General features: G+C 36.8%; 1 protein-coding gene across 40 annotated transcripts in view; it reads right to left on the reverse strand.

Annotated features, from left to right (window-relative positions):
• The window catches only part of Ptprd (protein tyrosine phosphatase receptor type D), a 2,211,569-nt gene that overhangs the window by 1,401,410 nt on the left and 796,829 nt on the right, over positions 1-13,330 (reverse strand). The gene's annotated exons all lie outside the window — the stretch shown is intronic.

Consider the following 13,330-nt stretch of genomic DNA (forward strand, 5'->3'; position numbering starts at 1 on the left):
TGCTAGTTAGCTAGGAGGAGTGGAGGAAAGTCTTGAGACACACACCTTTGAAGGACTGAGAAAGGACACAAAACTCTTCTCTTCAAGCTGGTTTCAAATGTCCCCACCTCACTTTACCTCTATGCATTGCTGTTCTACAAGTCTTTCAGTGAGTGACAGTGTGACAGCAGCCCTGAGAAACTATATCCACTGCACAATGTTTAAATAATGTGATTTGTAAAGTGCCTGACATGGAATCAGTGTTTTAATGAATATAAACATTAGTGAGAGTGGTAGAATGTTTTAAAACATAACCTGTTGGTTATGCTTCAAATACAATGTCACTTGCTTTGTTTTTTATTTCAAGCTTAGGAAGTTCATGTGTTGAATATCTATATGATAAGGAATTTGAATCCCTTGCAAATGGTTTGGCAGAGGACAAAGTTGGAATACTCAGCTAAATTGAAATTTGAGGATTATCTATGAATTTAAAGTATCTATGCCATTTTGGCCCCTATTAGCACGAATAATTGAGAAGAAAATCTTGCCAGTTATGCGCTCTGTAAGGCTTAATGCAGGCTTCAATATTTAAGTAACTCATTAGCAATCTTAAATGGTACCATGGACCAAAATTAACGGACATAAGAGATAGCTTTGACCTTTGCTTTAGGGATGAGTGAATTGAGGCCTATAGAGCTTACAATGGACTCAAGGTTATACGGTTTACACTAGAAAAGCTGACACTAAATTCCTTTTGCTCCTAATTTTCTGCAAGTACCGAGTAGTGCTTTTCGGGATTCAGTGTTACTTTAAGAATGCAGTGAAGCCTTCACAGTCACACCTATACAAACCAAGAGGAAAGTTAGAAGAAATCTTGGTCTGAGAGAAAAGCATACCATTACTAAACGTTTGCAATAAAGGCACCTCGAGACCTTGCATTTGGGGAAGGGGACAGAAGTGGAACAAAGGGCAGTTATTTTCGCACTCAAATTATTAGCTGCATGAGACATTTGGAAAAATCCTTTTACACTGTTTATAAGATCCATTAAGTGTGACCTGGCAGAACCTTTTTGGAACAAGTGATCAAAAGCTGTAGATGAGCTTGGCAATGAGGGCCCCCTCAGACTGAATTCATTTGCATTGTATTTAAAGTCATGGGGCACTCTGGCCAGCAAGGTCATTGGGGTGGCTGAACTCTGGCATCACACATGATTTTTTGCAAACAGAGATTGTCCTCATGGCCCACTTAACAGCTAACCCCACTTACATCAAAGCGTGCAGCCTCCTTCACCTCTGGGTGCTCAGCAATAAGTAAGCCTTGTGGGAAGAAATATTAGACTTTTAATACAACAAACTTTGTTTCATTCCATTTGCTTCTTTCACTTTAGTTGGTTTTGTAAAGGACATTTCCATGTTGCCTGCCTTAAGGACATCCCTAGTGTAATTGAGAACCCAACTTCAAATTTATCTGGAAAGAATCATTTGGGTTCATTTTGAGGCTCCATAGCCTGGAACCAGAACTTTTTAAAAGACACTCAATAACACTAGTGCAGGGACCCCTCTGGACAACATATCAATTTGTATTATGAAGTGAATTATGGCTGGACCTACCAGAGCTGGTATAGTTAAATGTCTGTCAGTGTTTCCATTACATTTTGAGGATTTCCTACTCAGTTGCAAAAATACCCTTCAGGCTGAACCATACCAGGCTAATTTAGGAGATGACTATTTCCTTTATGTAGTTTTAGTATTTTAAAATTCTATCTCCCTTTTTATATGCTAGCATGGATTTCAAAATACAAGTTTAAGTTGTGGAGTCAATGGGCCCCCAGAATGATGGTAGATTTAATGAAGGAAGTACACAGGATTTAAAGTCATATGTGTTGATAGGATCCACTGTCTACTTTGGAGGTAACTGTTGCTTCAAAAATAATGTTCCAACGATGGACATTTGTATCTTTCATGGGACAGAGACTGAGAACTACCTTGTGCATGTATCTGTACTTTGGATTCATGTAAATTCTTAGTCACACATATAAAGATAAAATGCTTAAATCTCCTGTTTTCTGAGAAAACTCGTGATTCCTACAAAGAGGTCCACGAGACTCATAGACTCTTAACTTTAGCTCACTTTCCATACAGCTTGAACACAGTATTATTGCACAATATAGTTTTTCTGTTTTCTGATTGTTTCTTCTTATACTATAGAAATTGAGGAAGACTATGTACGGTAATATTATTGCATTTCTTATTAGCAAAGTGATAGAAGTATTATATAGACCCAGTAGGTATCTAGTACATACATGAATAGATTAATTGAATACATGATTTATTAAATAATAGCATAAAGATATTTGATGAACAAGAAAAGCCATATTTGATAGACACAGAATGCATCGAGGCGTTATGGCACATGTCTTTAATTCTGACACCATACAAAAGAATTGATAACTTGTACAGAATTCTAGGAAGAGATATAGGAAATAGGATATATCTCTTATTATAGTTGAGAAAATTAACAATCAAGGACCTGGGTGATAAATTCTTTTTGCTGCCTGACAGACTGACTCTGTGACCCTCTTCAAGCCAGCTCATGTCCCAGGTTTTCAATCTCTCTGCAAATAGTGATAAATAGTAGCAATTCTTGTGTGCTTCTCAGGGATGTTTAGAGAGAAATCAGTTAGAAGGTCAAAGAGACATTTGCAGAGAGAAACCTAAACTATGTTCTACGTAATTAAACATTACAGTGCTATTGCCTGCTCTGCTCTGAATAATCATTTACTGCTTACGGATCTGTTTGTGAAAACTATATTAATATCATGAAGATAAATGGGATATTTAATCTGTTTTGCTATAAGCACTCAGTGTTCATTTTATAAATAAAAGTAATGAAAAGAAGCTTGCTCAGTCATTTCTACATTTGACATTTGAAGTGGTCCCTATGCTTAGTATGATGCAGTGAATGCAAATTCCTAGAAACCAGCTGTATCTACAGTGAGTGTCTGTTTATAACTGCGAAGATGGGCAGAAGTTGGAATGTTGCAGGTCCAGAGGCTAATTAACCTTATTTTGGACTAGCTTTAGCCCCCCTGTTCACCACAATGTTTGAACCATATCCTATGACTAATAGATACAAGTCTCCTAAAATGTATTAGACTACTAGCTTTCGCCAAGCCAAAAACTGAGAGTGTCATCAGATAGCCTCTAACGCCTAGAGAAAAGCTTTCCCCATCTTGCCTTAACTGTTTCTCTGATGTACCCACAAATGTACTTTAAACTTGCTTAGATTTATGATTCTCTTTGCTCTGAAAACTGTAAAACTCCAGGAAACTGCTTCCACAGTAGACCATGGAATCTTGGGTAAGCTAAATATGTGTTCCCAGACCATATTCACTCAAAATGACTCCAGAATAAATTATATCTTACTGTCTTTAAGATTAGAGTTGTGTTATTTGCCCTGACAATCAATGAGCTGCCTGTCATGCCTTACATGAATCTTCGAATACATTTTCAAGGAAAGGTATTAAAATATAAAATTGGAAGAAACTGACTGAAGGAAATCTGTTTTTCATAATTTCAGATTTATATAATAGTCATTAAGGAATCTGACATGCACAGTATTCTCTATAAGCTATCTGCCACAGTATAGCCAAAATACCATAATTATTGTATTATAGTTATATTATACTAATTATATCATAATTATTACATTATAGGGTTCATTACGCGTTTAACGAGTAAAATTTTGCCTTAAAGGATAAGAAATATTTAGTTTTAAATAAGACCTTCAGATAATTTTGTGATAGCTTAGGCATCACAATTTAGTAGGCTGTATCAGGCAAAATGACAGAAGACTGAGGGCCATGAACCGAACCACACCATGGACATAGCATAGTGTCTCAGGTTTTATGATAAAAAAACTCTAATGCAAAATATGCTTTTAAGAAATATTTCTTGTTGCTAATGCCATATATAGCAAGATGGTCAGGTCAGTGAGACTAAGCAGAGTTCTCTTCTCCTGTGTTCAGAAAGATTCAGAAAGAGAGGATATCTAACATTATGTGGCTGAATAGGCCATAGTACATGCTTGCAATGTTTTTTTGTTTGTTTGTTTGTTTGTTTGTTTGTTTTGCTGTTTTTTCCTCCCTTGGGCAATAAACGAACACCTAGAGACATGTAGAGGTTTCCTTCCTTCACTAATGTTTGTTGGCTACATAATATTCCCCATTACATATAGCCCAGGCTCAAACAGCCAACATATGTGATTCTCTCCTTTCTTTTCCTAATTGCTGAAAAGAACTTCTAGAACACAGATCCTTTTATGTGTATAAAAGAGCCAAGTAAATTAAAATGTCTTGCCACATTTACTTAACACTTAATATTGTGCTTGAACGCTCATAAGCAGCTTATACGATCTTTGAGTGTCAGGGAGTGTAGGGAGAACATCCCATAATGTAAGCAGAAGCAGTCTGATTACAGTGTGGCACAAGGGAAGGAACAACCAATGATGGGTAAAGAATGTTTCTTTGGTATAGTGAAATATTTTGAAACCAAATAGAAGGTGTAAATACATTTTTTTTCAATGTATAAATTCCACTGAATTTTGTCCTAAAGATGGTCAACTCCACAGTGAGTGGAGTTTAAAGCAGTAAATGGAAAAAAATGGAATGATACCCAATTGATTCTGCATTTTGTATTCTTAGTCATTAGGAAACACAGCCTATCATTTAGTTACTGATTCCATATTTTTAAAGATTCTGCATTACTACATTTTTTTACTATAGAATACTTAAGTCATTTTGAATTATATTGGTAAGCATTATTTCACATGCAATAATTTCTATGCAACCATTTAAACTGGTGAGTGACTAGGAAAATAGGCTTCATAAAAGATCTTTAAGGAATCAGCAAGAAAAAGAACATTTCTTACAGAATTACTCTTAGATGCTATAGTCAGTATATCAACAACACAAAGTACTACAATAATTCAAGTCCCACAGGAAAGATGGGCTTTGTTTACTTAGATTTCTTTCATGATAATTTCCTTAGCAATTGATCAGAAAAGAAAATAAACAAACTGACAAAGGAAACTTTCATCTTTTATTGTGTTTGTGATACAATGTAATATTTACTCTTCATTTAAATTTCGTGAAAATGGAAATTCTGTTATACACACATTAAACTATTTAGATTCCATGATAAAAACCAAGTGGTAAGAGAGTGTACTTTGGCATCTGCAGCTTTTACAGCAGTTCTCGGCTTACAATACCTACCAGATGCATGTTACATATCTGAAGAAATCATAGACTTTTCAATATAAATTTTATGGCTTCAGTTTCACCCACTTGTTTTTCTAGTATAAATGAGAAACAATTTCAGAGAGTTAAAGTAGTTGAGAATTCAGAGCATAATTTATTATAAAATCATTACCTCCTCCATAGTAAAATAATAGATTTTAGACAAACTTTCTCCTTCCATATCTAAAGCTGGTTATTATAATTTCATAGAAAGAATGTAGGTTTGAAATCAATTACATCATTTTCCTTATATGTATTTACCTATGTGCTATATGAATCAGTGTTCTCATTTAACTGTGGATCTCACCACCTCCATCATAATTTCCTAAAGAGTCCATAAGATAAGTATGTTACAACACATCTTTCCAAAAACACATTCCGCACACTGCTCGTTTTAACCCCAGTCCTGTCACCCTGTCCTTACAGTCCATGGCCGGGACTATTGCCCAGATTCATTCCTTTTTGGAAAGTCTAGAGCCTGATTGAAACCATTTCTTGAACATTCTTACTTAATCCCTCCACAATCTAATCATTGCAAGTTACAATTATAAGCAACGTGGCTGTGCTTATGTCTGGATAAAGCCGACTCTGATATGTGAGGGTGAGCCTCTAGCACTGCTAGAAAATGTTCCCAGTTACCCACCATATGAAAGCCTAATGCAGCCTAATCCCTTAGTCTGCAGTTTTAATTACACACTCTTCACTTCGTAGAAAACATGGGGAAAAGTCATTCTTCTACCTAATGTATATTGTTCAACATAATGGCAATACTATTCCCATAGCTACTCATCACTTTCTTGTGCGGAAAGCAGGCAGTATTCCATCAATCTTACTTCCAGCCAATTACTTTTTGGGGAATAAGGTTTACATTTTTGTTTTAGGCACTTATCTTACTGAAAGCAATATGTAAACATGTAGCTTCACTCATGAAGTGTGTGCTGTAGTTACTTGAGGGAGAGAGTCTGGTATGGAATGAGATAAATAGCCCTAGTCAGACCTATTATGCCATGGGCCTGTCACTAATGATGTCACATTAAGATGCATTGCTCTGCATGCAAATTCTCCTAATCCATGGTTGTGAGAGAGGCCATCTGCAGCACACTCTGAAATCAGAGCCAGAGCAGTTGTGACAAGTACCCACTGTCCTAAATGCGCAGGCAATTGTCAAAAGGAGTTAGAAGGATGTTGAGGTCCCTGTACTGTGCCTTGCCTAAGCCTAGACAAATACCAATAGAAGAATGTGAGAAAGCAATCACCCCCATTTCTGTTCCACTGTCACTTTTCCATCTCACTCACCTTCATATACCTAGAGTAACCAGAACAGCAAGTGTAGCTTACAACTCACACGGGACACTCTTCTGATTTAAGTATAACCAAAACTCCTTCCAAATAAAAATATACCAGTTTAGTAATTTTTTTCTTTTTTAATTTTTTATTAGATATTTTCTTTACATTTCAAATGCTATCCCAAAAGTTCCCTGTACCCTCTCCCTATCCTGCTTCCTTACCCACCCACTCCCACTTCTTGGCCCTGGTGTTCCCAAGTACTGGGGCATATAAAGTTTGCAAGACCAAGGGGCCTCTCTTCCCAATGATGCTAATTCTTCAATCACTGTATACTTTCAAATGGGATTAAGGAACCAAGGATATGACTCAGGTAGAAAGGAAATGGGATTGTCAGAGTATCAGAGTTTGCTGTTTAATTGAAAACAAAGTGTAATATTTATTTCAAACCTTCAGTATTCAAATGCTTTAACAAAAAAGTTTTTATGATCTTCACGGAAAAATTAGTGTTCCAAGCAATCCATCCTTCTGTCTGTATGCATCATTTGTCAGTCTTGACATTCAAGTTGCTTACTCTTTTGTCTTAGTCGTTTTATTCCTAGCAAGACTCCCTGTGATGCTTTAATAACAATACATAGTCCAGGCTGGATTTTAGTTAGTCTGCATTGACACTGGCTGCAAAACTAGATCACTTTGCAGTTGATGGGCACCCACTGACTGACTCAGGCTCTGCTCCTCTTTTCAGATTTTGTAGTTTTTAGCTCTCTAGGATAATCCCACACCTCAGAATTCACACAGTACTGATGGAAGAAGAAACTGGAGTCCATGCTTGTTTGAATGAACTTCTGTGCCCTTGAACTGAATAGCTTTAAATTGTGAATGTAAACTGAGTCTGTGTTTGAAAACTCAGAGAAGTTGGTTTTGGCAACAGCCAATGTTTTCCTGAATGACAAACTGTCAGTGGGTTTCCCCTATTAAGAATTCTGTATCTCTAGTTCCAGATTCCCCGACATTATCTCTTCTCCAGCCCACAGTGTATTTAGGTTAAGCTCTTATTGCCAAAAAATACTTTCTGCTTTACTCAACACCAAACATCTCCCATTCTCAGATGTCCCAAAGAGGGGTAATTTTTCTGTCTGAACTTAATTCTCTTGCAGTCTTTAGAACTATTACTGAAGCTTCTATTTATTCTTATGAGTGTTCTGGGTGATGGATAAACCATCCTGCCCTCTTTCGTCTCTCTCTGTCTCTCTCTGTCTCTGTCTCTGTCTCTCTGTCTCTCTGTCTCTCTTTTCTCTCCTCTCTCTCCCTCCCTCTCTCTCTCTCTCTCTCTCTCTCTCTCTCTCTCACACACACACACACACACACACACACACAAGCTACTTTTCTCAGGAAAAGTAATACATCCTAATGAAACCATTTTAACACTATTTAGTATTTATGAGCTATTTATGTTTAAATATGTAACTTTAAATTCTTATAAATATTCAAAGATACATTTGTACAAAATGTTGTAGCAAAAGCTAGAATTAGTTGCTTTTTAACAGACAAACTGTATCTCACACACACAGTGGAACACTTCTTAACAACAAATGTAAATAAACAAATAAAGTGACTATGTCACATTTACCAAACTGGAGAAATATCTAAAATATATTGAGCAGAACAAAACAAAAGACAATTCCTAAGGATCTAATTTATATATAATTTAAAAATTAAAAATAAATAGTACAGTGGTGGTTGTGCGGTAGAGTCAAGGTGAAGGCAGGTTACCAGAGGACCCCACAGAGCATGTGGAAGTTTTGAATTTATTAAAGTCGTGACTATGCAGCAGTATGTGATCAAATATATACAGCTCACATGGAAAAACTTATTAAAAAATAAGGGAAGTCTGAACAATACTAATGTTAGAGCTATCTTAGCATCTGGGTGGTGAAATGATAGTAAAGTTTATAGAATGCTACCATTGGGCAAAACCAGGCAGAGTATATGTGGAGTGCATTTTGTTTAAGTGCACATTGGTGTACAATAAAAATTTTCAATTACATTAAAAGATGAAAATAGTTACTATTGCCTACCCAAGTTGTCTTCTTGTTTACCTAGTATTTTTACATAAACAGAATAGAATTCCAGTTACCTAAGACAATACGGGGGCTCATTCCGTAACCCACTATTTCCTCTGTTTCTGTCTTGAAAAACACGGGGTTTTATGATCATTTTACTGGTACATTAGTCTGCACCAATAGTGGTAAGAACAGTGTATCAAGACCCAGGAATAGAGTTTTCACCATTTTGGAACCTGAGGGTATCAAAGACAAAAGGTATCAACATATTCCTAACACTATATGGCAACAGTCCCATTTCCAGAGCTGCAGGGCTCCTTTTCTTTGTCTTTAGGGTTGACCTTTTTCAAGACGTTGTGTGCAGGGGTTTGGCTTTCTGAGACTCAGTGCCATCCTCATTCCGGTGAAAGATCAGCATGTGTGTGGCATCACATAGCTCTATTATCCTGTGAAGCACCAAACATACAACAGCTGGCTTTCCTTTTGCCCCACTTCTATAATTTTAAATGAACTGGGTGGAACTCCTTCTTTTAAAACATCATCCAAGATTTGAAGTAATAGTCTAGAAAATTCTTGATAACTTTTTAGAAACATATTTTCTCATTCCTTTTAAAAAATGAATGAGGCAGAAATTTCATAAGTCTTTATGTACTGAAAAACTTGTTTCTCAAAAGACCCTTCTTGACCAATAAAATACGGTCTTAGAAAGCCTCACATTATTGAAACTACTGATAATCTCTTGAGATGTCTGAAACAATTCAATCAAAAGACTATCACTGAAGACATCACATACCTGTGGTGTGGACATTGAAAAATCAAGATGCATCAGAGCTAGAAGTTTTCTGCCTGTCATTTAGCTTTCATCATGCCAGAAAGTACCTTAAATACTGCATGGGGAAGAAAGCTATCAATCGTACTAGCAAGCTGTGGGTCTAAAGAGCTATATGTCTGGCAAGTTATACCTATTATTGAAATAGTAGCACCACTATTACAGGAGTGACCAATCAGTTTTAGATCTATGGGAGGAAATTCACTCCTGGTACTATAAACCTAATCAAGAGGCAGTAATTGTAGAGTTTATATACCTAGGTTAGAATCTACTACTGTTGTTTTGTAAAGTGGAAATGAAATGATTTTAAGCTTCCTTCTTAAAGTTTATACCTATATATTAGTGTCTCTCTCATCCTAAACCACATAACTTTCATTCGGCAGCAGGCATTGGCCTATACAGACTTATAACCTGTCAAAATGTAGAAAATAAGTGATTATGAAGTATTCAGCTATAAATGGGTTATCAACCTCATTCTCTGCAAGGATCAAAGATTGTGGAAGCATAAATAGAAAAGAAAAATGGAAGACACCGAGTTTGAGCAAGATTTCTGTGAAACAGTATATTTTAGTCTTGTCCATTGATCTCATGATTTCATGTAGCTGTGTCTAGCCACACAAAACCTTCTCAAGATCATTCCTATCACCATTTTACCAGGCATAAAGGAAGAATTAATGAGGCCCTGTCCATAACCGAGGTACTGTACTGAGAAGAGTGTGTACTGGGTTATTCAGTGGTATAGCCACTGGTAAGTTATCCTTATTCTAATTAATAACCTCTACTTCTGAGAGGATTCTTAACTAAACTCAGGATACCCAAAAACTAAAGATAAAAGATACACAGTGAAGAAAGGACTCATGGGAAGACAGGATTCCCTGGAAGAGAGATGGGATAAGACTGGGCTGAGGGGAGACAGTTGAAGATAAACAAAATTTGGTAATACATTGTCAATGAATTAGAAAACAAACTATTATCCAACCCGTCTCTCTTTGTGCGTATGTAGTCATGAAGAGCAAAGATTTTTTTTTAAGACTTCATTTAGAAATATTATCAGCTAAATGTCTGGTTTTATTGCTCAAAAATTCAATCTTCTATAAAAATACACAAACACATTTCAACCAGGACCAAAATGCATTTTCCACCAGATTCTTAAAGCATGCTGAGGCTTCATCAAAGCCAAACAAATTTCCACCATGTGCCTCTAAGCAGTTCAAGCTTCTTTCCACCATAAATTTCAAAGTCCTTCCATGCTTTTGGCTGTATTCACAATAACACCTCATTTGATATCAAATTGTGTTTTAGTTCAGGCTGTTGTAATAAAATGCCACGTACCAGGTGTAGAAACAACATACATTTATTTCTCACGGTTTTCGAGACTGAACGTCTAAGATCAAGACACTGTCATAATAGATTTAATTCAGTGCTCCTTTCTCTGGCAGGCAGGTGGTAAAGGACATCCTTTACTCCCCATATTAGATCCTATCAGAAAGAATTCTACTTTTATAACTTAACTCTACTAGTTTCCCAAAAGCATTTCCTTAAATATAATCAAAATGGTGTCACATTTTTCTATGCATAAACTAAAAGGAGATACAACTATACCTAAACAGTGAGATTCCTTTGTTGCAAACAAACTTACTTAAAACAGACCACATTTATCATCTATTTATCATCTATAATATCATGTATTGTAGACACATGATATGGGGGCTTTGCAAGTCTGAAATCAAGGTGCCACCTAGATTGAGAATTATATGGATTAGTTAGGAATATATCCATTTCCAATTTTACTTCAGTTGTCAGCAGAGTCTATTACAATAGTAGGACTAAGGGGCAGGGCTAGTCTCAGAGTGTGCAAAGTACCTCAAGCTCTCTTCCCCTATTCATTGCCATGTAACTTTGCCCATAGATCTTCTCATATTCATTGATGAGTGCTACAAAATGTTATCTTGTCTCATATCTACCTGTCCCTGGTTTCTTAGTTTAAGTAAATACCCTCTTGGCATTTCCCTTGGGTGAAATGTACTAAACTTTTTTATCTCTTATGTGCAATATTCAGTTTTTTGGTTTTCATCCCTCCTCCCTACTGTTCTCAAGTGCATGTTTGCCCTGCTGTTCAGGCCCAAGTTTTCCTCTATACTTATATCCTAGAAAGTGACGACCATACTTCAAACCCAGAATTTTGGAGCCATGGCAATCAACACCACACCCAAAACTTCCTTAAGTTATGATAACTCTCTAGGATTTATGCTAGAAAACAGCCTAGTTTCCAAGTCTTTGTCAGAAAGTTAGTGCTGAAACTAAGAGGGATGAATAACAGTAGAGAGTCCCAGCAAGAAGATTGAGTCTGGATTGCCATACATAAAACTGAATTCTTTCCATGTATTAGTTGATATGTTCCTTTTCAAATGTCATCCTGAAACTTCTGCATGAGGGAAATTTGTGCCTGAACCCATTCATTTATTATTTTTTAAATCTGTATTAAATTATTTTATTTAATTATCTTTCAAGAATTCTTCTCCTTCCCAGTACCCTTAGCTGAGTTCTTTACCCCTTTCCCCCTACCCAACATACCCACCCACCCCTACCTCACCATCACCACACAATCCAACACCTCACCCCCACCAGCATCTCTTTTCCCTGGAGAATCAAGTTTCCACAGGAATAAGCAATCCTCTACCACTGAGGCCACACAAGGCAGGCCTCTGCTACACATATGTCCATGTCCTCAAACCAGCCCATGTATGCCCCTTGGAGAACACTTCCAGTATATAGACATTGCCCTCAGTTGAGGCAGGGGCCACCCATCCATCTTCAAAATTCTTAACCCAGAATTGATCCTGTCTAAATGAAATGCAGGGAGAAAATGGAACAGAGTTTGAAAGAAAGGCCACTCAGTGACTGGACCATGTGCATACACCAAATCCTGACACTATTACTGAGGCTATATTGTGCACTCAGACTGGAGCCTGGCATGGTTGTCCTTGGAGAGGCTCTACCAGCAACTGGAGGCAAATGCAGATAGTTATAGCCAACCATTGGATTGAGGTCACGGACCAATATTGAAGAATAGGGGAAGGACTGATGGAGCTGAAAGGGATTGTAACTCCATAGGAGGAACAACAGTGTCAACTAACACAGACACCCAGAACTCCCAGAACCCATTCATTCTTAACCTGGCATTGCCATTCAACTATATTCATTTTAGATGGTATAAAGTCACAACAGTCTCTAAAAGGTGACTAAAAATAATTCCAATGGGTAAAGAATACTTAACATCTTAAATCTTAAGAAACTAGTCACATGTGCATTCACAGAATTCCACATTGTTTATAGAAGAGAATCAAGATGAATGCATCCAAAATTTTTTGAGTCAAATTAAATTACAATGATCAGACAATAATTGCATTTCCTCAAATGCTATGTTTGCATAAAAGTCCAGACAAGCATCAATCATTACTAACGATAATACATAATCCACATTTCTTCCTAACTAGGAGACAATATCCAATTTTTCTCTTAAAGTAGAATCACTTTTAAAAACATAAGAATACTGTCTCAGCAACTCACTTCTAGCACTATAACCCCGAAGAGTTGTAGTGTACTCTGAGAACTTAATGAAACTAGAAAGATACTGTGCCCGGGCACCACGTTTATTTGATATTTACTTAAGTCCGGGAAAAACAAAAAGAATCAAAACTTCTTTCTCTACCTTGTCCTATAGTTCACTTAAAGCTGTCCTAGCAGGTTGAAGTTTAAGTGAGTATTCTCTTGGTATTTCCTTTGGAGAAAAGTACTGGGCCTTAATAGCTCTTGAGAGCATTACTCAAATTTCAGTCTTCATCCCTCCCACTACTGTTCTCAAGTGCCTGCTTGTC

This window comes from Mus caroli, chromosome 4 (assembly GCF_900094665.2).
Source record: "Mus caroli chromosome 4, CAROLI_EIJ_v1.1, whole genome shotgun sequence".
NCBI classification, from domain to species: Eukaryota; Metazoa; Chordata; class Mammalia; order Rodentia; family Muridae; genus Mus; species Mus caroli.